Here is a 27,365-nt window from a genome sequence, read left to right as displayed (position 1 = left end):
CCAAACAAGCACTTTCTGGAAGAAACCAAACTTGGGCAGGGGAAAAGCAAAAGTTAAAAAGGTGTGGAAGTGATTGACTGAGAATAGGTTGGTCCTCTGCAACCATCAACCTGCTTAAAATGTGTCTTCAAGGAAACTGGCCAATGCATTTCAGATATGGATAGCCATTGTCTGTTGGGACATCTGGCTTGAAGGAAAAGGCAAAACATGCATCTTTAAGCCTTTGGCTTTAGGCTGGGAACAATGTCCTCAAAAGAGATAAAGCAACATGATGCTTTATTGTATGTAATTTTAAACTAGCAGGACTTGGAAGAGGTTATGACAAAGACATTTGGATAAAATTCTGTATAACAGAGATATTGTTCAGGACTACCCACTGGATAAAACACTAAGCTGAATTTAGATGGAGAAAAGTGTCCCCATACTCACTTCTAAACCCACCTTGGAACAGGTGTGAACCCCTGGTATTGCACCTGGCTTAATTCAGGGGAATAACAGTGAATGAATTGGTGGAAATATTGCCATTCATTATTTTCTAACACCTCCAGTTTAAAGCCTAGCAAATGCTTCACAGCTTGACCTTTGGGATGAATGGGAAAGCAGTAGTACAGCATGAAACCAAAATATTTTCCTGCTTTTTTTTTAAAGCCAATAGGACCTGTATTATTTGAAGAATGGTAGCCTCAGGGAAACTGTTTCACTGCAAAGCCATTTAGGAAGCTGTCATTAGTTTAAAAGCCCATTTTTGTTTAATGACTGCTGTTTCACATACTCCCAATGCCATGCATCGTAACTGTCATCCCTAAACCTTAGATTTATGAAAGCATACAGCAGCAGCATTATACTCAGGGGTCTGCAGATATTCCCATTATTAAAGCACTTCTTACAAGTTTTGACTTGTGTTTAGCCATAACAAACCCTGTGTTCTGTGTGGGTGCTGTCATGGAGGTGGATGCTGCTCAATTCCCCCAGGATGCCTGGCTGTCCAGGCAGAGACATCATCATCCACAGCTGGGGTTGCAGAGCTTGGGAGAAGAATGTTTGAGATGCAATGAGAAATAAAAGAAACTTTTGCATTTGTTTAGATATTCTTTATTGTCATGGGAAGGATTCAGAAGCGGGGGAAAGCACGATAAGGCCCACTCTCTTACTAAGTAACACTTTATCCAGGGTGCAGAGAAAACGTGGCTGGAGGGGAACACTGCCACAGAGTTGTTAAACATCTGGAAACAACTGAAGAGCCAGATAACCTGCAGAACTGAGCCTTTTTTCCTAGAATCCCAAGTTATGATCTTTAAAACTCACTGATTCAGGAGGACACTCTGAAGTCATTTCCCAGGTACCACACAAAACACGTTATTTAGTACCTGCCTGCTGTGAAATTAATTTTGCACCTGCTATCTTGTATCAGACCTCCACTCAGCTGCCACTTTGCAGGTAAATTCACCACCCACTCTTTTTATAGTGGAGAACAGGGACCATTCAATCCTCTTATCTCACTCAGTGACTGAGGAGCTGAGTCTATGAACTCTATGTGGTCAAACTTAAAAAAAATAACCAACCAAAACAAAAGAAAAAAGCTGTTTTCTTCAGATTCAAAACATTCAGAAAACACATGAAAACTCAGGGAAGGTATTCCTGCCATATACTGAAACCAGTCAGCACAGATTTTACATTCTCAAGTTTATATTTTCAGGCACTTCTATTAACACACCTATCTACTGTGCTCCTTGCTGCAGTGTTAAAATATTTCATTATCATCCAGAGAGAAGGTATTTTTACCTAGAAAAAAATGACTTATAAACAACCTGCCTTAGTGGTTCCAATATAAATTATCAGAACTAGATAATTGACTATTCTGACAAATAGGCAGTCATGGTAAATTACAAGCAATGAGACATGATATACACCCATAAGAACATATGTCTTAATATGTCTTAACTGATGTGCCACAAAATAATTTATTGATGGTAAACACCTAAAATGAAACTTCCTCCCCAAATTACAAAAAAATAACATTTTCCTAAATTATTTTGCCTGTGTAATTTTCATTAAATGACAAATTATTTTCCCTTTGAAATTCAATGAAGGCCAAATACAATTTTTTTTGTGGAATGAAAAATTCAGTAGTTTAATCCACTTCATTTTTACTGTAACAGATTTACTACACTCAATTTACTGATGAATTCAATATTGAGATAATGAATTCTCAGGCTTTAGGGTGTAGGATAGCCAGCCAGCAAGCACCTAGCAAAGAAAATCTCTCCCACCACTCCTGCATTAAAGCAGGAACACAGCTACAGCTGGGAGCTACAGCCCAGTCTTCTTAAAGCTCTCCAACCCTGTCTGCACTTGTACAGAATGAAGTAGTTTAGCTGGAAAAAGACCCAGAGTGCTCATCTAGTCCAGCTGCATATCCCAATGCTTCTTTCCAGACAACAACAAAATCTAGGCAAGGGACTGATGGCCATGTCTGCTTTTCCTGGGAATTCATGTCAGCTCTCTGGAAAGGAACAACTGGGATTTTGACTGCTAAGAGACCAGATTTTATGGTAACACAATGGTGATATTTATAAATACCAAATGCATTGGGAGAAGGAAACAAAACTGCCTGGCTAAGCTGACACTCTCCTTGTTCACACAAAAACGTTTGCACCCCATCAACCCCACTGATGCTCTGCTGGAACTTCACCAGAACACCATGCAGGAGGAGAGCAATGTCTGGACATGTCAGCAGATGTACATGCAACACTTGGTGGTGTTGGGGGAACTCCCTTCTCCCATAAAATTCCCAAATGAAGCCTGCTAAGCAAAACCATTAACAAGGCAATGTGCACCCTATGTCAAAATTATCCACATATTTTGTGAGGGTGAAACTGGCACTTTACATTCCTCTAGCCTAAATGGTGTAATGGAGACCAAACTTCACCAGCTGATTTCCACACCTACTGCAAGAGCTCGTGGTCAGCAGGGAACAGGACTGTGCAAGAACCTGGCCATGGACCTGTGCTGGCAAACCCACAGCATCTCCTCCCCCACTCACTGGGCATGCTGTGCTGCCCACACCGAACCATGGAGCATCCAGGGGGTTTTTCTATTTAAGGTAGAAATCAAGCAGTAATTTAATGTTATTCTGCGTTCCTGGTAATTAAGAAGAGTGCTGTAAAAACCCCCATATTAAATGTCTCCTTCATTTCAAATGAAGGGTTGATGGGGATGGAAATGCTCTTTCTGTCTCTCTGTATGCTTATACTCACACAACTGCAGACCACACTCTAGACAGCCATGGCTGCTTCCTGCTGCCTTTGGGTGCCATAAGCCAGTTACAGCAATTAAGCTGCTCACCAGCCAGGCTGTCCCAAGATACAGAGCCCAGGAGGATGCCCACATTCAGCCTCTCTCTTAATCACCTCTCCTTCCAAATGCTGATGAAGGCCAGAAAGACTTCTAAAAACTCCCCCTCAAGAGACAGTGCTGCAGTCCCTGCCCTGGAGCAGCCCCCATCCCAGTGAATCCTGGAGGTGGGTAGTCTAGGAGTGGCAATATCCATTCTATTGAGTTCCCCAGAAAGGGAGCTGCACCCAAGTAGCTCATGGGAAACATTCCCTGGGCTACTGTAAATCTGCTATGCAATTCCTAGATCACCAAAGCAATGTGGTGAAGCAGATTTTGCACTCATCATCTTTTGCAAACCATATTGACTTTTAGTGGTAACCCTACTCAGACCCATTGCAAAGGAACTTATTTTGATCACCTTCATATTTGCCCCAGTTGAGGAAAATTACACCTCATCTCACTGCATTCCCTTTTCAAGAAAGGCCAGGATTTTTTTCCTTCCCCAGTGGTTGGCAGACTATCCACCCTGCAGGCATGCAGCTGGACAGACATGCTGTCTGTAAACGCTTCTGACTGCGTCCCTTCACCAACCTCAACCCTAGGATGCATGTTTATCTTTGCCACGGTACCAACTGCTGCAGGGTAATGAGGAGGAGCTGAGCAAGGTAAAGATACACTCCAAATTACCATTCTTTTAAATTAAGGCTGGTAGAGCCTGATATAAAAGCCAGCAAGGTGGACAGACATAACTGCTGATCATGGCAGGTCTCATTTTCTTGAATTAGAAGGGTCCTCAAGGCTTCAGGTGGGTGAAACCCACTGTATTCCCTTGATGACTGCCCAGGTAGCTCCACTGAACATCCCCAAACCTTGCTCCCTCTTACACCAAAGCTTCTCCCAGTAAGTATCAAGCTTCTGACCATAAGCCAAGGCACCACTTTATTTTATTCCAAGCCTGGCCAACATGATGGAGGTCACAGGAAAATATAAAATGTAACAGCTCACTGTAGAGGAGAGAGAGGGAAAAAAGGTGTTGAGTTCATGACTAATCTTTGCAGCTCTTGCCATGGACAGGATTTGTACAGACATGTTGATTTTTTTATAAAAATAGTAAATCGTATTACACCCATGCTGCAAGACCAAAGATTCACAACGATACCTTAATACAGCTTAAATAAAAATAGTACTACCTGAGTCAATCTGAGCACGATAATGCTTTGTAATCCCACACTCTTAGGGGATGAACTGTTCTATAGCAGTGAATCAACACGAGATACTTGCATTAGGAGTCACTCCTTTTTCATGCTATATAGCAACATCTTTGCAAAATGGACCAGGCAGGTGCTGTTTGGGGGAGCACAATGTGGAAAACAGGGCAATTATAGAGTCCCACTATCTTCCAGCTTGGAAATCTTGGCTAAGAGTTTACTTTTTTAGAAGGAAAGCCTGCTTTAGCTTTTCCCCCATCACAGTAAAGAACTAAGGAAAAAGTCTGAATTTTAGAAGTTTTTGAAAAGTGAGCAATCCCAAAACCTGTGAGGACTCATGCAGAAAATTCATTCCTAAAACAAACACAGCTGAACAGCAGTGTTGCACAGTCATTCTGGGTTTTTTTCTTAACATCCTTGAATGAGCAAACAGTGTATATGGAAAGCAAAATGCAGTACAACATAGAAGAGTCTCAACAGAGGACACATCAGTAAAACCTATTTATCATAAGAATGTAAAAGCCAAAGACTCAAAGAACTATTTTTAAAGGCGGTTAAGGAAAAAATTGGAAGCTTTGATTAAAGACACGTTAAACCATAATGAATTATTTTCAATTACTTTGTTACATAAGCTACTCACAAAAGGTACTTCATTTGCTATTATGCTTCCCATTTGTTCTTTTTTAAGACACAATTTCCAGCTAATTGCACTTCCACCTCCCCTCCCTGTACCCAGGTATAGTTTTATGTATGGCAGATATGTGGCCCCCACAGCTCCCTCCAGACAGCAGGGAAAGGTAACAGGAGAAGTTAACAGAAACAAAAGGTCTCCCTTTCCCCAAGAGGACTTGAGTTTTAGTTCTGAAACAAGGCAGATTTTCAAGGCTGTAGTGCAGATGATGCCCAGGGGAAGGAGAAAACAGCCTCAAATTCCCACTTATCTTCCCTGCTTCCTTCTCCCTCTCTGCCCTGGTGCTCAGCCTGGCACTGCTGCTGGGGATTTTCCTTCCTACAGAGCCTGAATGATCACAGGAAGGTTGATCCCATCAGACCCTGGATATGGGGACACAGGTGGGCTATAGAGAAGGCTGAAGGGCAGTAGAGGCAGAACCAAGCTGAAAGGCACCAAGACTCAAGGATGTGGAGATTCTGGGGAGGGAGGATGTTCTAGTGATGGCCAGAGCCAGGTCATGGGGAGATGCCCATGGCCTTGCTCTGTGCACAGAACACACAGCATATTTCCAACAAATTTCTCAACACCAGTGGCAAGAACATTTCCTGATTTCCATGTCCTGCCACAGGTGATCCTGAGATATGTTCAGAAGTTCAGCTCTCCAAAACTTCTTGCAACCTCCCATTCAAGGGGACCCTCCTTCTCACAAACACAAAGGCTACAGAGGTTTCAACTCAGCTTTCAGTTTAAAAATAGAATGTATCTCAAAGCCAGTTTGGTAGGACAGATCTGTCAGTCTGGCTGCAAAAAGTTTCACTTTCATGTTGCATCAAACACACCAGCTCTGGACCAGAGAAGCAAGGAATTTTGTTCCAGACTCAGAGCCCCATGTCCGAGCAAGCAACAGGCATTTTCTGAAATGATGTTCACACCACCTCACGTCTCATCCTCTGCCTTTCCTGGCCACAGGTCACAGCCACTTATGTGCTCTTCTAGAACAGCAATGCCACCACCACAGCCCCCTGCACTGCAGCTGGGGCAGAGACAGCCCTCCTGACCACATCCCAGCTCCAACCTTCCAGCACAGTCACCCCAGCAGCATCCTGAAACATGCCAAGGCATGGGGCCCCTGATCCAGCTGTCCATTCAGGTGTCCATTCAGGTGTCCTGTGCAGGGTGGCCTTGACGGGTGCATCTCCTATCATGTGTCTGGCTCCCTGGTCTCCCCTGCCCAGAGCTGCTTATGTGCTTACAGGCAGAAACACAGGTAAGCAGCTTGCTGCACCAGACCCTGTGGTATCCCAGCAGGAGAGCATCCAAATGCCAACTGCCCCCTTCCATGGCCAGCACCCTCACTTGCAGAGAGCATTGCTGGGGTAAAATTCAAGCTACCTTCAGGCATGTCCATACAAATTTTAGTTTCATACCTTATTCTGAAGCCATCTATGCGCCATTGGCCACACTTTACATTTTGGAAAATGCCCATCAGGCTCAGCACTGGTCTGCCTTCAAGTCTGTCTCTTACTACACATTAAACATGAACTGATGCAGCCAGACCAGTGTAAGGCTCCACACAGCAGCTCCAGTTACACCCTGGAGAGGTAACTTCTTCTGGTATAGATCATATAAATTCCCAAACTGAAATCATAGACATACCTGAACTTGAAAAGGTGAGGAGTATAGACCATTAAAGCATCAAAAAATGTGATGTATGAACACCCAACAACTTTTATCTCTGTTAGCAGAAGTGCTTCAGGAGCCCAAGCTCCGCCAAAAGACCACAGGAACTTTTCAAAGCACTACCCAAAGAGACTACTCAGGAGAAAGACATATTAACGAACAGTCTAGAGTATCAACAAGTGGTTTTTCACTTATACATTGTTCAGGTGTTACCTGAAACAAGAAAACTAGAAAATCCAATTTTAAGTACAATTAAAAGACAGTTTAAAATTACCTGGATTTTACACACATGGTATTACTGTCATCCATCTCATAGTCCTCTCAAAATCCTCAGAGGATTTTATTTCATTTTTCAACCTCTCAAAAAAGATCCACTGAATATTCAGGTCCTATACAGAAATTAGCAATACAAACCCTGCAGGTTTACAATACAGATCCCATCCAAGCTGCAGGGCTGGGGAAGAGGAGGGGTTCATAAGCTACTGCTTACGGGAGCATTTTGGTGAAAGGCACATGGGATTTGTGATTTGGGCTTGTAAAACTCAAGTTTTAGGAGCATAAGCCTCAATACAGAAAATAAGGATAAGACAGCTTACTAAGAAAGGGATGATTTCATTGATGGAAGATGTAGCTGATGACATATACATTTAGGGGGTGTTAAGTAAGCCCCTTACAAATACAAAGTAACCATTTTCTAGCACAGTGAACACATATTGAGGGTGACAGACACACCAAACTCCATCATCCTCCCCTGCCCTGAGAAATTAGCAGTGCAGATGGCCACATTTCACCTCTACAGACACTGGGACCATATGTATCAAAAGGCACCTGATCTATGGGAAATACAGAGATTTGGAAGACAGAGAAGTCCATTAGAGGTTTGGGGCACTCCGCCATAGTTCATTAGCCAGTCTGAGCACACAAGAGCTCTAATAGCTTGTATCCTGTGCACCAGGGAAATGCAACGAAAGAATGAACTTCCTGAGGAATTAATGGGTAATTATATAATTTGGTTAATCTCATGGGAAAGAAATCTAGAATTGAAAAAGGAAACAGAGTATGTATTTCTCTAGAAACAACAAAAACAAACAGCAAAGGGTGTTAGAGAGCAGAGTCTCAACTGGCACCATTGGAGAGACCAGCTCCAGCAGGGGAAAAGAAATTGCTCTCATTGACATCAGCGTAAGAGGTGGCTTTGCACCTGCAATGGCACCACATTGGCAGTTCTTGGCAATCTCATCCTCCTGCAGCTCTTGACTGATTTAATGTTTCACTTACTCACAAATAAGAACCTAATGAAGTGCATACAAATGAAATACATGGAAGCCTTGGGTGCAGGCAGAACAAAATCAGTCACATGTGGCAGAGATTAGCATGGGTTGTGCAGCTCATTTAACTCTCTGGAAGTTGCATTCCTTTAGATTAACACTCTGGACAGAACAGAAGGGAAAAAAACTCCTAAGGTTGCTTTCTGACACAGAAAACACAGCCCTAGTGGGATGCGTAGGATTTTAGTGAGAAATACAGCATAATTTGTACAGATTTTCCCTAAAGTCGAGTATCTTTTAAAATGTAACAGTTCACTTATCCAACCACAGGAAATTATTTTTAGTGTAAAGGTTATTATTAAGTGCAAAGCTTAACATTTTGACAACAAACCCCTGCTCAAAGATTAGCCCCGCCAGCTTTAAAATTAAAGCATGCCATTAACTCAGCAAATGCAAACTTCTGCACTCAATGCAGAACCAAAAAAATACTTTTTTGGTAAAAAATCCAAAGCTTGCATTTTCTACATCTCATTTAGTTTTACTATTGCTAAATTAAAGAATGCCTTGAAAGGAGCAGGCTCTGCAAAGTACTCACCACCTATTTTGGAATCTCTTATGAGAAAGTTCACAGGGCTTGATTACCTGGAAGAGAAGACACAAACCAAACATGCTTTACATTACAGCTTTTCTCTAAGTGACAATCTTAATTTTCCTGTAAAAGCTACCATTCCTAGTTTAAAAAAAAAATACCAGAAATAATGTAAACATGAAAAAAACTCTCCTCCAGTTCTTATCATACAATGGGAAACAGCTTTGTTGTGCATTTGCATTTTATTTGTCCTAAAAAATAAACATTTCCATGTTGAAAAATTCACAGATTTGTCTTGAATTCAGATAGCAAATTCTTATGATATTCAATAATCTGTTGAAATCACCCTTCCTACTTTAAATATTTTTTTTTGTAAAATGTCATCTTTCAAAATAAGCAAGTATCAAGTTCAGATTCAGAAGGTTTGCTTGACTCATACCACAGAATATTGCTACACCTAGATATAAAAAAAGGAACAAAATAAAAAATGAGAGCCAGTTCCAAGTTTACTGCAGACACTAAGCATTGCTCTGAAAGGTTAGAAATCACTTTTCTTTCACTAAGCATGTTTCTCAAGGACAAAGAATAATTTGCATCCCATCAGCATCTGTCAGCTCTGAATGCTAAGGGTTCATCAGCCTTTAAAGAGTCACAGATAAGAGCACCAGGAGCAAGGTTCACCTTCTCCTATGATTCCTAATCTCTCAAAATCTGTGGATTAGAAAATCGAAAGCAAGTGACTTGCTCTGATTCCCTCTCTCACAGAGCTGACCATAATTTTCCCCCACCACCAAGGCCAAACTCAGCTGGGAAGAATTTATCTTCTTCAGCCCCATACACCAACTTCTTTTCCCCCAGATCCCTGTCTGACCCAGTAACCCTGTAACTTCTGCAAACAAAATCCGACTGTGTTTAGCTCCCAGGTGCCTCCAGCCCACACCTGACACGAACGTGTGGTCTGCCCAGTGCCAAACACCAGCCACAGACATCCCAGACAAAGCCTCCCAACAGTCTCCTTTGACACTTCACCACCCCCACAAGCAGGAATTACTGATTTTCATGACACCACTCACATTCATTTCCACTAGCCCTAACCCCTACAGATATAGGGTTTTATATTTCTCCCCTTATATCAAGCTGCTGCTGTTTGCTGACAGTGTAAACTCTTTGTGCCAATCCTACACCTTCTCTCCAGACCAAACACCCTTATTCCTTCACATCTTTCCTCTTGAGTCCTGTCATTCAGACCCTTGATAGCCTTTTTCTTTTTTTTTTACATCTTCTGTCATGTGTAGCTCCCCATGCAGGCTTTAGTACTCCAGCAATACCAAAGCACCAGGAGAACCAATACTGGACACAAAGTCCATACCCCTGTTTATGGAAGCATGTGTCTGCTGCTGTTGGGGCAGGATGATGCTGGAAAAGCGATCTATGTCCCACCAGGACCCCAGAACACTTTTCAGTGGAGGCCTTCTAGCCACCCCTGAGTATTCTGTACAGCCAACCATTCACCAGAGATAAATGCAAGCCCACACTAAAGCCTTTTGGTGAGAATGATGGACCCTCCAAGGTCATCCTATGGTTCTGTTCAAAGCTACTTGAAAATCAAATTACTTTCTCCCCCCAAGTACTTGTAACATCCCCTAGTTTGGTGCTACTTGTTGAGTCTGAACCAGCATTTTATCAAATACATCAATAACAATGACCTATACCATAGGGTCAGCTTTTGGAAATCCTCACCCAACACTACTTCTGACCTTGATCACACACAGAAGCTCTCTCAATCACAGTCAGCACACTTACATTGCAGTATCCATAAGTCTCAACAACATTCCTTTTCCTTAGTTTTTTTCCATGAATATCAAAACATCACCAAATACTTAACTAGGATTGGAGTAAATAATATAATTTGCTTTTTTTCTATCTACAGGACCTGTTAGCCTGCTCCAGAGAGTAATTGGGATGTCTGACATTTTTTGTTCCAAACTAACCCATGATAACTGTTACTCATAAGCACCCAGAAGATGACCAGGTGGGAAATAATTTATTAACTTCCAGAAAAAAAAACACTGCAATAAAAGTCAAAGTGACTGTACTGCAATTCCATCTGCTCCTTTTAAAAAATTCAGCACTATATATTTTGCTTTTTGATTGTTATGAGAACCTCACAAATTCTCCGCAGGTTTTCAGAAATAATCACCAAGAAGAAATTGAAAAGAAGTCAAGCAGCCAGCTGAAATGCAGCTCCTTCTACAAATCACAAGAACAAAACAAGTGTCACAGAAGTGAGGTCAGGGTATCCTGCCCTGCCATGGGGCCACCAGTCATCCCCTGAAGGTGTCCTCTCCCCTGATCACTGGTGAGTGATGCTGGTTGAATAGCTTGTACTGAAGACCAACCTTCCCACATGCACCTTCACATCATCTGGGGAGAAGTTTCAAACAAACTTCCCTAAGGCCCAAAGAGCCTGGAAGGAAAAATAAAGACAAAGAGAAAGCTCCTTAAGTGTGTGCCTACTAAATGACTGTTCTTATTTCATCCTGGTAGCTTCCCTCATCAGTGAAGGTTTTAATTACACCAGTGTTCTGCTCCCAGGAAGTAACTTCCAATAAATTTTCTGTTACCATGAAATTTTCTGTTACTCTTGAGATCCCTGTGCAGGCACTCATAAGTGTTGCAACCTGGCAGCAACAAAAACATTTAAGCAAATAATTTCAGATTCAACATCTTTTTATGATAGATATTTAGTATCCTTATCTTGCAGAGTGATGGATGTTATTTCTCCAAGCTGCAAAACAAAGGAACCCCAATGGGAAAACAAGATAAGGACTGAACTTGGTTGATGGCAAAATAGGAAACACAACCCACAAACTCTTTTAATTTCTCTTCTGTGTTGCTGCTACAAAATTGTTGTACTTTCCTCATCCAACAAGCCAAATAGTGCAATATTATTTGGCCGTATTTACATGCTTGAAGTAAATGAAATTTCACAGTCCAGATGCTGGATTTTGGCGTCCCAAAAAACTTTCAGGGATGTCTGAAATCATATAAAAACTGCAGGAGTAGAGGGTAACTAGATAGCACACATTAATTTCTATGTTTACAGTCCATGCAGTATTCAAATTCACTGGCAATTAAAAGTATGCTATAAATGAATTAGCAGAAGAAACTCATAGCAGAAATTCAATTACAAAGCAGAATTAAAGGAAGAGATGTCAGAAACTTTTGGAGGCTGGGCAGGAAGAGCTGAGTGCATCAGTCTACTATTTTCAGAGCTGCTAGCAAAAAGCTTAAGAAGATGACTGCTCCAAATAACCATGTGTAAAGATCCTCCTTACAAACAGAGCTTAATTGAGAGACCTGAGAAACCAAGGTGACAAATTATTTTTTCAGAACATGTTTTGATCTGACAGGGGTAAAATTCTCTCTGAGGGGTCAGATATCACCCACCCCTGCTGCCCCACAGGCCTTGCAGCTCTGCCACATCCTGCAGAATCCCTGGACAGGCCTCGGCTTGCACCAAAGACAATGCAGACACCTTTTCTTTTGCCTTGTTTTTCAAAGTGATTTTAACCCCATTTCTTTACTTTGAGTCATAGGCACTACATTTTAAGCAAATTTCTTTCTATTCAATGGAGAAGCCTCAAGTGCTGTGAGCACTTTTCTTCCTGTATTGGTCACTATTTTACCCTGCCCAGGTCTAGCCTCCATTTGCTCCCCTTTGGCTGATACTATCCTTCATCAATCTTGATGCCAATTACCAATAAGGCCCTCCCACACCTCTGAGGTTCAGCTTTCATAACTGCATTAAGACAAATCAATACTGTTATTAACATTGCCACGTTTGTGGAAGGCGTGACCTGCCTGCAAACGCCGCATGCAGCAGCAGAGATACTCCCTGGACTATGTTAGGTCTCTGCACTCCCTTATTTGCAATTTCTTTTTCAAGTAGACTCTGCTACTTTATAAATATGGGGTGGGGTTTTTTATCCTTTTCTTGCAATTGTAAACTGATAAAGGCTTGTAGGACACACAGTTTTGCCATTCCCTTCACGTGTGGGTAGCAATACTCCATGGACAGCCAAGAGCTAATTGACTTGTCACCTGCTTTGCAGTTGGGCTCAGTGATCATCGTAGGATCTTTACAACTGAAATGTTCTATTTTGCTCTAACTTCCCTCCAGTCCCCCCCAGCCAGCTCACTCATCACCCACCACCACACCTCAGCTTTGGCTGTTCACTTTCTGCACATGCTTGTGGATGCATCCAGACAGCACATGCAGCCATGCACTTGTGCTGGCTGACCAGCTGCTCTGGAATGTGCCCACTCACCCCTTCCTCTAATGCAGTCTCACGTCTCACCCCCTTCTCCTCCCCATCTTTCACACCATGCCCAGAAGGCCACCATGCCTGGAGCCCACCTTGACAACCCACAATGCCAGGAAATTAACTCCCTGGCAGAAACAGAGCCCTCTTGGCCCCTGCATTGCAGCAGAGCTGTTGGTCAGTTCACTCTGACCATCAAAGGACAGTCACTCCCCAAGAGCACTGCCAACCTGGCTCAAGAGAGCACAGATGCCATTGCAGCCCAGTGCAGGCTCCTGGGCAGGCTTTCCAGCCCCTCCTGACCTCCAGGGTGCTCTAATTAGGGAATTAGACACTGACTAAGGCAAAAGCTAATTCAAATGTTCTTTTTGATACCCCGCTGTGGCTGCAGTGCAGAAACATCTCGGACTGTACATCACCTGAGACGCTGAGAGAGATTAATGCTCTGTCCACAGCATAAACTGCTTTTTCTGCCTCAGATTCCTCTAGTGACACCTCTCCATTGCCATTTCACCTAAGCAATGTGCTTGCAACATCCTCAGTAATACAATAATAGTAATAAGGCCAGAGCATGGAGGAAACACCAAGCACTGACAGTGTCAGGAAACAGCAACAGGGAGGAGTTCAAAACATTCCTCAGAGGCCATGTATTGCTTATTTGGAACACCTTCTACACCTATTGACTGAACAGCTTCAACAGGGTCCCAGGCTGCTTTGATTTCACTTGCTGTAAAGCAGCCTGCATTTTTAGCAGGTGTCCAAGTCCTGCCAGCTCTCTGCCTCCGGGGTTTCCCTTCTGCTGTTTACTTACACAATCTTCCAACATAAATTTTTGCAACCTGAAGCCTTTTGCTGTATCACTGGTACTTACATCTGTTCACAAAGCCACCCTGACACTGCTTGGTGAATTTAACCTGTAAGAGTGAAATGAAATGCAAAGCCAGGTCCACCCCTGAGCAGCGAAGAAAGAACCAAGAATTATGGATGTAGAATCATAGAATAGCTTGGGTTGGAAGGCACCTTTAAAGGTGATACAGTCAAACTCCCCTGCAACAAAAAAGGACATCTTCAACTAGATCAGGTTGCTCAGAATGCCCTCCAACCTCACCTTGAATGTTCCCAGAGATGGGGCATCTATCACCTCTCTGAACAACCTGTGTCCATGGTAAAAAACCTGCTCCTTACATCTAGTCTAAAGCAACCTTCCTTCAGTTTAAAACCATTACCTGATATTGTACCATTAAAAAAACAAACAAACAATAAAACAATTGATTTCAACAAAAAAAACCAACAAAAACAGCTTAAAACAAAGGACTGTGGGTCTACTGGGTGTTGCAGGGATGGTGGTATCATCTCTGCCTTGTTTCCTTCAGTTTCCCTTGGCAATCAGTCTATCAGGTAAGTCAACAAGTCCTTGAGAGCACAAGAAGATATTCACCTGGGAGCTTAAACAAAACTCTCCAAGTGAGTAAGAGACCAACATCTTTGTCTGGAAGGCTGTGATTTACACCCCTGCCCAAGCAGGAACATCACGCCTTAGCTGTGAGACGTCAGAGCTGAGCTCACAGAAGCCACAGAAATTCCACCAATTGAACACATCTATTGCCTTAGACTTTTCCTGTGGGATTTTAGAAAATGTTCCATGCTGCCCTATACATGTTGAATGCACATCTGCTGCGCTGGAGCTCTCCTTACAGCACAGAAACACTTGGAGCAGACTCCAAAAAGGTAGGCCCTACACTAGTAGCTTAGGTTTGCAGTGACTTACTGTTGTTCCACACCTCCAAAAACCCCATTCTGAGAATTCCCAAAGGTTTATTTATTGAACACAGCTGCAATGTGGTAGTTAAACCATTGACAGCCTGAAGCCTTCTGCACAAGAATCTTATCTCTGAGTGATGTTATCATAACAAGCAGTGATCCCTGCCAGATTCAGGGAAACAGCAGGGAAATCAACAGAAGCCAGAAGAAGCTTGTGCAAAGGAGAAACCTGAATGCCAACCAGGCCTTTCGTGAAATACATCATGGGCTACTTCATCCACTACAGATTCATCTTGGTGGAGGCAGAAGCAATTTCCCCAACCCAAATTTCCAGATTGCATTTCTGCATTATATGTCAGTTTTGGCTCCCATCCCTCCTGACTTCCCTGACTGAATGACAGAGGTGTTTAGATGTTGGGATTTTTTTCCCCCAGAAAAACTACTGACAAATGCCACATACTGCCTGGTCTGACTTGCACACTTGCAGTCAGCCTACACCAAACAGGGTACATGCGGTTGGGGACAGAACAGTGCCAGTTCTTTACCCTATTTCCTCTTAAACTTTTTTCCAATACAATTAACTAAATTGTGCAATTACACATTCATTGGCCAGGAAGCTTCTCTCTTCCTCTTTTTAGCCTCCTTTTCAGTTGCATTTCCCTGCTTCACAGGATGCTCTAAACTAAACATCACAATCAAGTTACACAATAAAGATTTTGGAGTGGTATAATGAATGAGGAAGGTCACGGGAAGGGAGGTATCTGCTAAAATAAGATTTGCTAAGCAGCTATGCAGGACCTAGTGTCAACTGCCTTTTATTACAAGAGAATGTAATTTATATTAGCTAAGATACCAGATGGAGGGATGTAAGAGATCAGTAGCTGAAATAGTTCGAAAACTTTCCAAGGACTGAATGAAGCCTGAATTAATTCAAAAACCAAATTATAGTGATATAAGCTGTTATGGCAGTGCCAAGGCGCCTCACATAACCTTAATCCTCTCTGCATATTGAGGCTCTTTTATGCTACATAAAACCACACTGAAGCTACAAAATATGCAGCTGCATTTAAATTAAGTTTATCACAAACTAGTGCTCCTGGGCAGATCATTTATTCATTTAAAAAAATCTACACACTCTCATCTTTATAAGGGGAAAACCACCTTGGAAGCAAAGCAAAAACCAGATGCACTAGTGTCTTGTTAACCTCCAGAAAGCTGGAAAAGTAATGTTAAGCACAAAACTTCCAGCACACATCAGTCATGGTTTCATAGGCTGTAAAATATCAACCTCAGGTGACAAAGACTTGCTTTTAAGCTGAAGGGTCTTCCCTGCTCTGCCAGTACATGCTGACACTTCCTCACAGACAGCTTTCCTGCAGCCCACAGTTTACTTTGGCACAGACTGTCCCAGCACAGACAGGGCACGTGTAGATGGGTTCAGCCAGCAGCAGGACTGTCCGGAGCACAGCTGGGCAAACCCCTCCTCAGGAGCCAGAGGGACACCTGAGTGACAATGCTGGAAGTCCCCTTGTCTTTTTACTCAGTGGGACCATGACCTGCGAGAAGCCAAGCTCCTGGAGAAGTTTGACGGTGACCACCTTGACATCTTTGCAACCTGTCACTGTTGCTACTCCAGTCAGGGATTTTCCCCTCTCCTTTCACCTACTTCTGACTACCAGTTAAGAAATGGGCTTCTTAAATGGAGGTTGGTATCATGAGCAGGAGCCTGGCATCTCCTTGGCTTGATGTGAGCAGCAGAGAAGGGGGAGGAGAGGAGACAAGCAGTGACAAACTGGCAGCCTGCAAAGCCCCACGGCACAGCAGCCACAGGCTGCGGCCAGGGACACAGGAGCTGGCACAGGGACATCAAGGCCACAGAGAGAGGTGTCAGTGGTGGCTGGCCTTGAGTAGCTCAGCCTGTGGCATCGCTCTGCCCCAGCACCTGCACATCTTCCTCATCCTCGCTGCATTCAAACACCGGGCATGACACAGGGAGTGTGCTCGCGTGGAAAGCAGCAGGCACAGCATTAAACCCCTCATGCCACCCACAGCTCGTCTTTCTGTCGAAGGCTACTCCACCTCAAGGCACACTCCCCACAAACCCTTGAGGAGCCATTAATATTCAACAGTCAGCCTGGACTTTTGCATGCATACAGCTTAAGAATATCAAAACTTCCACCAAAATGTTTTTGCAATGCTTTCCTGGAACTGAGCAAGAAGTACAGAGCATTTTTCTTAGAAACGTGTCTCCCCACCAAGTATAAAATGCCATCAAACCCATTAGTCATACGTAGAAGACCCCGGCACCAGCAGTGGGCATCAAGCGTCTGAAAACAAAGCTCAGCACAGCTAATTGAAAATGCTCCAACACAAATGTAATTAACTAACACCTGGCTGTGAAGCCCCTGCTGCCTGGAAGGTGATAGCTCAGCCAAATGCTGAAGAAGATCACCCTTGAATGTGTCCTGCAACAAATAAGAGCTCTGGATATGGCCAACAAGTGCACCTTCATTTCCAAACTGTACCTTCTGAATGACACCCATAAAAGCAAGCACTCAGTAAATTCAGCTGTTTCTGGTGCTATCAGTTCAGAACAGCTTGCCTCACTTAAGGGACAGGACTTCTGGGAAGCTACAGCACACACCATGTGAACAGCCTGCCAACAGCCCCCAGCAGGGGCCACGAAAGACAGAGTCAAATACCAGGAGGTCTGAGAGAAGAGAAATCACAGTTGGTGTGACTGAGCAGATCAGATCTGGCAAACCCTGTGTCTACCAAGACATTTTGTCAGAAGAGGGATGGGGAGATCCCCCAGTGACAGGCTCAGCTATTGCATCCATCCTCCACTCTGGACAGTCCAGTGGTACCTCGGCAGATGTCAGCAATGGAATTTTTCCCTGCAAAGATTCTTCTCTTCTTTGTGAGTGGTAGAGAAGCATTGCTGGAGTCACAGATTATTCAGCCTGAAACTGCAAGCTGCTTTGGAGGGCTGTACCATCTGAATAAGATAAGACAGACTCTTTGCTCCCTTGCAAATCCCATCAGGGTCAGGAGGCTTCCCATGGGGACAAACCTGGCTGGGAAATTCAGCCTGCAGGTTCAGGGAATCCTTAAGGAGATGGGAGACGAGGGCTAGAGAATGAATTAAAATTAAAGCGTGATCTTTTTCTATCTCCTGAGACAAACACAGCTCTTTGTAACAGAGCTTTAGGGCCAGATTTAGGAATGAATGCCATTTTAAGAAGCGTGACACAAGCAGAACAGAGAGTTGTGGCTGCAGTCTACAGAGCTGAATCTCATTTACTTTCAGACCATTACCACCACTTCAATTACCCTCAGCTGGAATGAAATCTAATTTCCATTAAAAAAAAAATAAATTATCTTTTGATGCATCTTCTGATAACCCTAGAAGAAACTCTGACTGGTCCTAGCAGAGCTGCTGCTCCTGGATTGAACCTGGCATGGAGAAGCCCAGCACCTGAGGCTCACACTGTGTTCCCTGGGGGACAAGCACATGCAGTGACCAAACCCTTGGCATCAGAGAAGGGGCTTCAGCCACCACTGAGGGTGCAGCACCCACTGAACCATCCTCAGCCAATGAGCAGGGGAACCACCTGAAATGAAAAAGTCTCACACAACTGATTTCAGCCAGTTTGCTTCACATCATGCCTAAGGCAAGGGAAATAATTTGCCATGGGGTTTGGGGAAATCAGGCTTCTTACATCAGGGGTAGTCCTGGACTGCCATCCTCCACCTGGATGCAGCCATCCAGGGTTCATTGCACAAAGCCACTAGAGAGGCTAGACACAAGCCTAGCTCATTCCCATTTAAATGATTCTGACTTTCAGAAACACATGTGATTCCACAGCTGTCAAATATCTGTGTTTCCAACCCACGTTTTACTTGGTATAAGTGCCTCCTTTAATAAACTCTTAGGCACAGGAGCACCCATTTTCTGGGAAGCCTCTCAGAACCCCTCTGAAGCAAAGCTGACATACATGAGTTCAAGAGCAATAAAACTCAGCCCAGTAAAAATCCTGGTGACTAACCATGGAGGGCTTATATGCTGACCCCCCTTTCTTTCCACCGCACCACATACAGCGGCTCCAGCTCTTTCAGTACAAGAGCTTTAGGAGGGTGGACACCACGGAGGGGAGATCAGAGAGATGGCACAAGACACGGAGGTATTGACTGTTGAAAAAGAATCTTGAATTGGAAGCTAGAAGGAAAAGCAGAAACCCCGGCTTGTTCCAGGACAGTGCTTTGATCCCTCCACGCAGGATGATGAAAGGCAGCTGCCTGTGATACCCACTGGCCAGGCAGCTCCTGCCAGGCCCCTGCTCCCAAGCCCACGTTTCAAGTTACTGCCTTCCCTTCAGCTCTGGCGAGGGAAATACAGGTTTACAGGTGTCTTCTAACATATTGAACAGATGTTGCTTCTTTGTTAGATGTTAGGCCCTTTCCTAAGCACTGTGAAGTGTGGTTGCTTTTATTTTTTTGAACACACATTTCATAATCAAAGTTGGTGCTAATGGCTATGCATCCACAACATCTTCCCATGCAACTCCCACTCTCCTCTCACACACAAGCAGCTTTCATCCAACAGCCCCAAACTGCTCTACAAACCAAAGTCTGCATCTCCCCAGATAAGTTTTAAGAAAGAGAAAGTGATTGTGTTTGGAGAAACAAAATTTGCCTGCTAAATAAGAAAAGCTTTATTTAAGAGAAAAAACAAAGAATGGCCTGCAAATGCTAACTGGCTCTGACAGTGGCTATCTGCATTGTGACCAAACCAGCAAGCTATCTCCCCTCACACAGTGGGCAAGCTGCCAAGAACAGAGCATCCTGCGCATAATGCCCTTTTGAAAGAAAAAAAGAAACCTGAAAAAAAAGTCCTGCTACCTCCGAGCGAGGAGAAGCTCCTTTCTGCACAGCCAGGCCAGGCTGCGAGGAGCAGAGGTGAATGAGAAGCGTGGAAGGCTGGCGAGGATGCTTGCAGCACGCCCACGCGCTGGCTCCCAGCCCCCTGAAGGCATTTCTTTTCCTCCCTCCTCCCACCGCCGCCCCCGACTATTCCAAAATGACTTTGCATGAGCCACACGCCAACTTCTAAGCACAAGGCACCGTGTATTTCCTTATTCCATGCCCAAGCTATGCCATCCATCACGTTTTTATTTTCAAGAGATTACAAGAATCTGGGGTTTACACGCAGGGACACACAAGTGTACATGCTCCCACTCCCAGACAATTCATGTGAGATGCTTCTTGCCCTTCCATTGCTGGGAAGTACGTGCCCGATGCTGGTATGCTGCATGGTTGGGGAATCAAAAACAAACCCCTTTGCCACTCTGACTAGTCCACCGGCTAATTCATTACGATAAACCCATTGTCCAAAACAAAAACATTATTTAATTGCTAAACCAGCTGCCCAAGTTTAGCTGTTGCTTTTGGCAAACATATCAGGATCTCAGTACGCCTGTTTTTCTCTCTCAAGTATCTCTCTAGGTGCATGCCATGCCTTCCACCCCTGAAATCTCCGAGTGTCTCTGTCACCAATCCAGTGCTTTCCAACCCAAGTGGATATTTAAAGGGATACCATCAGCTTAAACACCTCTCTGAATACATTAAGATTACAGCAACTGAAATACTAGCAAGCATCCTTTTTTTCCCCCAGCTGCTAAATGTGCAAGTATGCAGCTGCATTCTTCCCCATCAGGCAGCCCGATTTCGTTTAAAAACAGAGGGCAGAAAAAGAAAAAAAAATGTTAAAACATATTTGAAGGAGTCACCAAATATACTGGCAGAAGGTCTCAAAGGCTGATGCCTGAAGTATATGCAACTACAGCTATGTCTAAGTTTTCTTGCTGTTTTTCAAGTAGATTGTGCCCCTTCAGACAGGCAGCTCAATCACTGGGAAATACGTTGCATGCAAGGGAAGAAAAAGGCTGGCCAGGCTTTTTGAATGTAGTTGGCATCTTTTGAATGGAATGCTGCTTGGCATGGGTTTCCAAGTATCTCAACTAACACTGATCACCAGGGAGAATTCCTTAAATTACTTGCTGCTTTCTTTGATTTTAAAAAGATACACAGCTACAGGACAAGAAACAGTGGAACAGCCCAAGTATCATTTCCATTTCTTTCACCCGTGAGTTTGTAGATACTCACGGGTATCTACAAACCTACTAGGCAAATGAGAAACAGATAGTAATAATAATAATAATAATAATAATAATAATAATAATAATAATAAGTATCTTTCCTGCAGTGCAATCCAGAAGAACTTCAATGTTTCTTACATTAAAAGACTGATCTGCCCTCCCCCCCAGCTCCTGCCTTCTAATTCCAACACAATCAGAGGAGAATGCATAATTCATCCTGCAGTCGACCCTGTCATCTCCCAGCCATTAAGCAACACCAGACTTCCAGAAAGGTCACATTTCCAGGAGATTCAGCTGAAAATTCTCTTCTATCCACTGAAAGACTCCGAGAGGTAAAGTAAGGAGCTCCTCATGGAGCATTTTCCCCCACTGTTCAAGGATTCACAATTACTTTGCTAGCAGAGCATGACAACAGGCAGAGGATATTTATCTGGGTAAGTCGAGAAATGCAGAAATCAATGGGTTAATTAGCAGGTTAGCAAAACAAAACTGACTAGTATAACCTTTCATACTGCAAAAGACTGATGAAGTGAAGATAACTGTTTACATTTGTTATACACTCTGGCCGGTAGAGGATTATTGGAACAATGGAATTTTAGGCACTGATGGGAAACAAGTTCTGTTCGTTAAAGCTAAACCTCAAAAATTTTGCAAAAGCAAATCCTTTCATTACCCATGGGTAGGATCCCATACAATACAGTAACACAGTTAACACAGTATAAAATAAACCTCTCTCCAAAAGAAATTTAACTTCTGTCAAGTTAAGCTCAATGAAGATGCAGATGTTGGACACAAACAATTTTCTAATACAGATAATGAACAAAGAAACTGATCCCACATATAGACATTATGGAAAGCATCCTAGGAACACAATGGAAAATACATTAAAAAAAAAAGTTTATATTTCTTCCATTAACTGGAAAACACATTGCATTTTCTCCTGAATCTGACCTAAAAGTCATGCTTGAAGGAAATTCCATCAGTTCTTTGGAAATGTGTGAGATCCATTTCCCATGAGTGAGTATCAGTGCATCTTGCACATGCAAACAGTGCAACACCACTGCATACAGTTTCACATCACTAAAAGGCAGTAAAAAACCCTAATGATATAGAATTTGAATTCACACTGCCCCCTTGGTCTACCAGCATTCTTGTCTCCCCCATGTCAAAGTAATCAACACTCAAAGGATTGTTACCTTGCTTGTAAAAAAAAAAAACCCGAAAAACACATTGCATGCTTATTTTTAACTGCAATATTTCTAAACCTAGATTATGTGCTTTCTTTCTTTCTTTTTTTTTTTTTTTTTTTTTGTGGAGTCATAATCCAAGTTTAATGTTGCTTAGGCTGCAAATTAATCTCTATCCCCAGCTCCCAACAACTGGCCCATGTTACTTCCATGCCCATGAGCTCGGGTGGTAGGACAGGGGCACCACAGTGCCAGCTGCGACACGCAGCGAGCAAAGCATCGCCTGCACCGACAGAGTGGCAGCCTCATCTGAGAGCTAGAAAGGTTCGTCTACACAAGTTCCTGCCGGTGCAAGCAGCCAGCTGCATGACCAAACCCTGCTCCAGCACCGTAGCAATTCCCTGAACAGTCTAAGCTATGCCAACAAAAGCATATTTTTTGCCAGCAGAGCTGACTCCTCAGCAGAGCTCCTGACAGTGTTGCAACAGCCACTCTGTAGTGGCACCCATTTTTTCCCCTCACAGTTTCCTACACTTCCACCTCTACACAGAGAAAGGCAAGAAACAAACAAATGCAGAGAATAAATGTGAGAATGAGGTGATGTGTGTCCTGCTGGCTGGCCAGCACCTCCTCACCCAACCTAAGGAAAATGTGAGATGATCTGCCCTCTTCCCCAAGCTCCACCACACTACATGAAGTCAGGCACACTCAGCCCTAAGATACATTCACCTGAATCAAAGGGTTCCCAATCCAAGCATCTGAGAAGAGCTGAGGGGTCAGAAGTGAGGTAGATACTTGACTCTGGAACAAGCACCGAGGCTCCTCCTGGCTCTGCTCCCTGGCCAAAAGTACCCAACAATGCTGGTGGACCCCATGCAAAACAGCATTATACCACTGGATATCAGTGGCTGCTGAAATAATCCCCCAGTGTTTGCTCAAATTTCATCTCAGGCAAGAAGAGCTTTTGAACCTGAAATTATGACAAATGGCTCCCATTAGGAAAAACGGGAAATATTTTGGGAAAGGAGTGATTGTTTCCTCCTTTCTTCCTCCCACAGAGAAAATTTGATCTTCCTACAAGATTTTCACTTGTGAATGGGATTACAGGACAATGCTCAGCTACAGTGCTTGCCTACAAGTATTCCTGTAAAAAAGCTCAGGATTTTGTCACATAGGTATAAATCACCCAGCTATGAGCAGGAGACACAGACCTACTGAGCACCCAGTTGTTTTTCTCAGCAAACCTTTCATTCCCAACATTACATTAGATGACCTTTTCACAAACCAAGCAGGAACTTATTTAGATAGAAACTCACTTGTAAACACACTTGCCTTGTTTTATTTCTTATTTCTTGTAATTCTCCCGACTTCGGCAGCTGGCGTGTGCTGGAGCCATGTGCTCCAGCAGGTCCCCCAGCAGCCTGATGCAAGCTACGGCTGGCAGATGCCTTTGCTGCCACAACCTCACAGGAGTAGGGTGTCCCCCCTTGCCCGGCTTTCAGGGAACTGGGGTGACCTTGGCTGCAGCCATCCGGCCTCCAGCACAGCCCCGGACATCTCCCAGGCGTGGCGACAGACAAAAAAGCCAACTCACCAGAGGCAAACACCAGCATTTTTTAAAGGTCGTTTGGGAAGGTTGGCAATAGGAAGTCCGGGTCTGTAGGAGTTGACTCAAAAGGCCCTGCAACATTCATGCGTCGGGAACTTCTCCGGGTAAACCATTAACCACCACAAAGCAGAGCCGCGAAGCGCCCCTCGCCATCGGGGAGGCTCACACACAGCCGAACACACACGCGGGCTGCACGGGGATATGCACACACAGATGTACAGATATCCACACACCTACAGATACACAAGGACACAGATACATACGGCTTGGGGTTTTTTGAGGGCAGGGGAAACGCTGGCAATTCCCTCCGCTCGGGGCGAGGCGAGCGCTGACACCGCAGCCCCTCGGCGGTAGAGGGGGGATCCGCTCGCATCCCCCGGACGCGAGGAGGGCGCCCGGATCCGCTCCGCATCTCCCGGCGCCGAAGGGAGCAGCCGCCCCGCTCCGCGCCCCGCGGGGATGGAAGAGACGCGCGGAGCACCCCGCGCCCGCAATCCAGACAGGACGTTTTGAGCCCTCTCTCCCCCAAAATACCCACGCCAAAAGCCAGAAATCTCCCCCCTCCCTCCAGCTTCGCTCTCCGACAGTCCCCGAGGCAGGAGAGAGGACGCAGACCTCCCACAGCCCGACCGAAGTTTCCGCGCCGCTCCGCGGGCGGCGGCGGAGCAGCCCCGGCTCCTTACCCGGCTGGCGGAGCGGGGTCCCGGGGCGGCCTGGAAGCGGCGGCGGCGGCTGCGCGGGGGCGCGGCGGCTTCCTGGGAGCTACAACTCCGCGGCGGCGCCCGGGCGAGCCGCGCGCCTGCGGAGCGGCGGCGAGCGGGGAGGAAAAGAGGAAATGAGCGGGAGGCGCATTGGAGGGAGGGAGGGGGAGGAAGGAGCCGTCGCCGAGGGACCGGCGAGAGCGAGGGACAGAGCGCAACTTCCCCGGCGGGGCCGCGGGCGCGCCGGGGGGCGGAGCGCCCCGCCCCCCCGCCCCGCGCCCGCCCCGCGGCGTGCGCAGCGCCGAGCCCCGCGCAGGGGCCGCCCGCTCCCGCCGCTCCCGCCGCTCCGGACACTTGGTATCGCCCTGCCCGGCCTCGGCAGGACCGCCGCCGCGGGCAGGAAGTGCGGGGCCGGGGCGGGAGAGCGGAGAGGCGGGTCCGCGGGGCTGCGCGCCCGCGGAAAGCTGCGCCCGCCCCGCTGGCACTCGCTGCCGGCCCCACCGGCACCGCGGGCGCGGCCATGGGCAGCGGGGCGGGAAAAGTTCCGATTTTTGATGCTGGGGGGTTCCCTCACACTTTTTTTTTTTTTTTTTTTTTTTTGGTGGTTTTTACCCCCAAAACAAATAAGGGGATGCCGGAGTCTCCCGCAGCCCCAGCTCGTCCCGGGCCCTGCACGCATCCCCTAGCGCGGCTGATAGTGTCCAGTGCCGGCTGTACGGGGACAGCGGCAGCAGCGGCCGCTTGGAGCACATGGACCCCACGCTTCCCTCTGAACAGGGCAATGGGACAAGCCCCCTGCCAGCAGAGTGCCCCCATCCCGTGCCGGCAGCGGCCCCCAGAAGAGTGGAAAGCGGCACAGGTGAACTTAGTGCCGTCGGCTGAGTCTGCACGGGCCGTCCCCCTGGCTGGAGACAGGCGCCCGCCCTTCGTGCACAGTTCTGTGCAAGACATGAACTTGCAGAGCTTCTCCACGTACCTACCCCATCACAAAATGGAGGGGATTTAGGGATTGATGCAAGTCTGCTTCCTGAGCGAGGTGATTGGAAGCATTGCTCAGAAATACGGCTTGTAGCACAAAGAAGTGAATCTTCCTGTTAGGATATTCTTCCCCACCTGCCCCCTCCCAGCTCCTGCCCAGCACATTTTCAAGTCAAAAATATATGGAGAATTTAATGTAGTTGTCTCTGTGCCTTATCGGTAGCTTTCACTCTGCCTCCCCTCTTAGGAGACTCCATGAGCACATTCAGTGCTTTCTTGAGATAAGAACTGAATAGAGCTGAAATCAAGGCTGCACCAGGAAAAAGATACTAAAAGATCTAAGTGACAAAACGGGGAGAAACAAACAGAAAAATTTCACTGCCACCAAAGCAGTTTTTCAAAGCTTATCTTTGCATTAAGTCCAACAGATTTTCACAGGGACAGGGCAAAATAAAAGAAACCAACAAATGAAACAAACAAAAAAAATACACAAAGAAACCAAACCTTTCACTTGTACTCCAGAGTTGGAACACCTAGAAACTGGATACATTGATGCAAAGAGAAGAAAATGTTACAGAGATTAAAATGTTACTTAACAATAACCACTTTCTCCAAGGCCCTTCAAAAATAGTTGAACCATTCCGCCAGTTTAAAAAGAAAATAATAAAAATGTGAGCCCAAGGAAAAGAACAAACTTGCAAACTAAAGAATCTGAACAGTTTAAACTAGAAGCAACTCAACCAGGAACATATAATGGAAAACTCTATCTAACCACCAGCTCTGCCAGCTTCACCTGCTTGAAGCTGGATTCTCCTCGCAGGAGATATGTGAGTAATGGCCTTGATTTCTCAGCAAACCCTTCCCTGTGCCAGCATTGCCAATGTGAGCACAGCTGGACTCAAGGATGGGGCTGTGGCTCCTGCTGTGCCTCTCTGGCTGCTCTGCCAGCGAGGGCGGTGGCACAGGCGACGACACCACTCCACACAGGAATAGGTGGCAACAGAGCAAGTACCTGCTTGAGGCCTTCTCCAACATTTACAGCCCTCAAGGCTCACATCTGGCGAGAGAAAACAGTTCATGATGCTCAACCCCATTTTGGTTATTAATGGGGTTGTCACCTGGTAGCCCCAACAGCAGCAGGTTTCCCTCTGTGTGGCACTGCCCTGTGACCTGTGGTGGACAGGTTTTGACAGGAGACCTGCAGCCATTCCTGAGGCTGCAGTGGCTCTTCTCCAGGCTGCCCAGGTTCAACAGGCATTGGGAGATCTCTCTGTTCTGTTTGGGGAAATTCTCAGATGGGTCTCTTTGTGCTGCTCGGCACTCGGCTCAGCACAGCTCTGAACGTGTCTGTCAGGAACTGCCTGTGTTGGCAGGCTCAGAGACATTCTGTGGTCAGTGGCTACTTGAGAGGTGCCTGCAGCTGCTACTCTCTTTGAGCCCTCTAATATTCTGTGCATTATCCCACAAGAAATTGCATCAACACTAAAAATAATTTTGTATTCAATGACTATTGGGGAACACACAAAAAGTTCCAAAGAGGTGTTGCTATCATTTATGCCCAACCTTTTTCTTCAAGAATTACAGCTTTCCAGCATGCAAGACGGTTCAATCCAGATAGACAGCCAACCAGAGAAATACCACCAAGATGTTGGATGATTTGGAGTTCTAATGTTTGCTAATGGTCAATTCCTGAGCTACAGAAATCCCTGGGGAAATAAAGTAAAATGGTCATAGAAAGCTGACAACTAGTCACAAGCAATCTGTGATGAAAAGAGGCTGCAGAAACATTCCTGAAATGAGTTTGTGAGGGCTGCTTCTCCCCTCCCAGAAGAGCAATGGACCTAGTGAGGGGTCTAGAAAACATGTCTTATGAGGAGGAGCAGCTGAGGGTG

The 27,365-nt window shown here is 45.3% G+C and overlaps 1 protein-coding gene across 3 annotated transcripts in view; it reads right to left on the bottom strand.

The window, feature by feature from the left end:
• HPCAL1 (hippocalcin like 1) overlaps positions 1-24,691 on the bottom strand; it is a 64,709-nt gene extending 40,018 nt beyond the window's left edge. The window contains exons 1-3 of one of the 3 annotated variants that reach the window (XM_014251488.2): positions 24,478-24,690; positions 23,780-24,027; positions 8,761-8,807 (exon numbers count right to left, since the gene is read on the bottom strand). The gene's annotated coding sequence lies outside the window, so the exon portion shown is untranslated. Of the gene's footprint in view, positions 1-8,760; positions 8,808-23,779; positions 24,028-24,477 lie in introns of all 3 variants that reach the window. The other 2 variants (XM_014251487.2, XM_088053346.1) reach the window with 2 other exon arrangements.
• Positions 24,692-27,365: the final 2,674 nt, after the last annotated feature.

The sequence above is a fragment of the Pseudopodoces humilis genome, chromosome 3 (genome assembly GCF_049639895.1).
Source record: "Pseudopodoces humilis isolate 2021_Gansu_Grassland_sample_001 chromosome 3, ASM4963989v1, whole genome shotgun sequence".
In the NCBI taxonomy this organism is placed as follows: Eukaryota; Metazoa; Chordata; class Aves; order Passeriformes; family Paridae; genus Pseudopodoces; species Pseudopodoces humilis.
The sequence above is the reverse complement of the archived record's forward strand: the minus strand, read 5'-3'. Positions and strand labels throughout refer to the sequence as shown.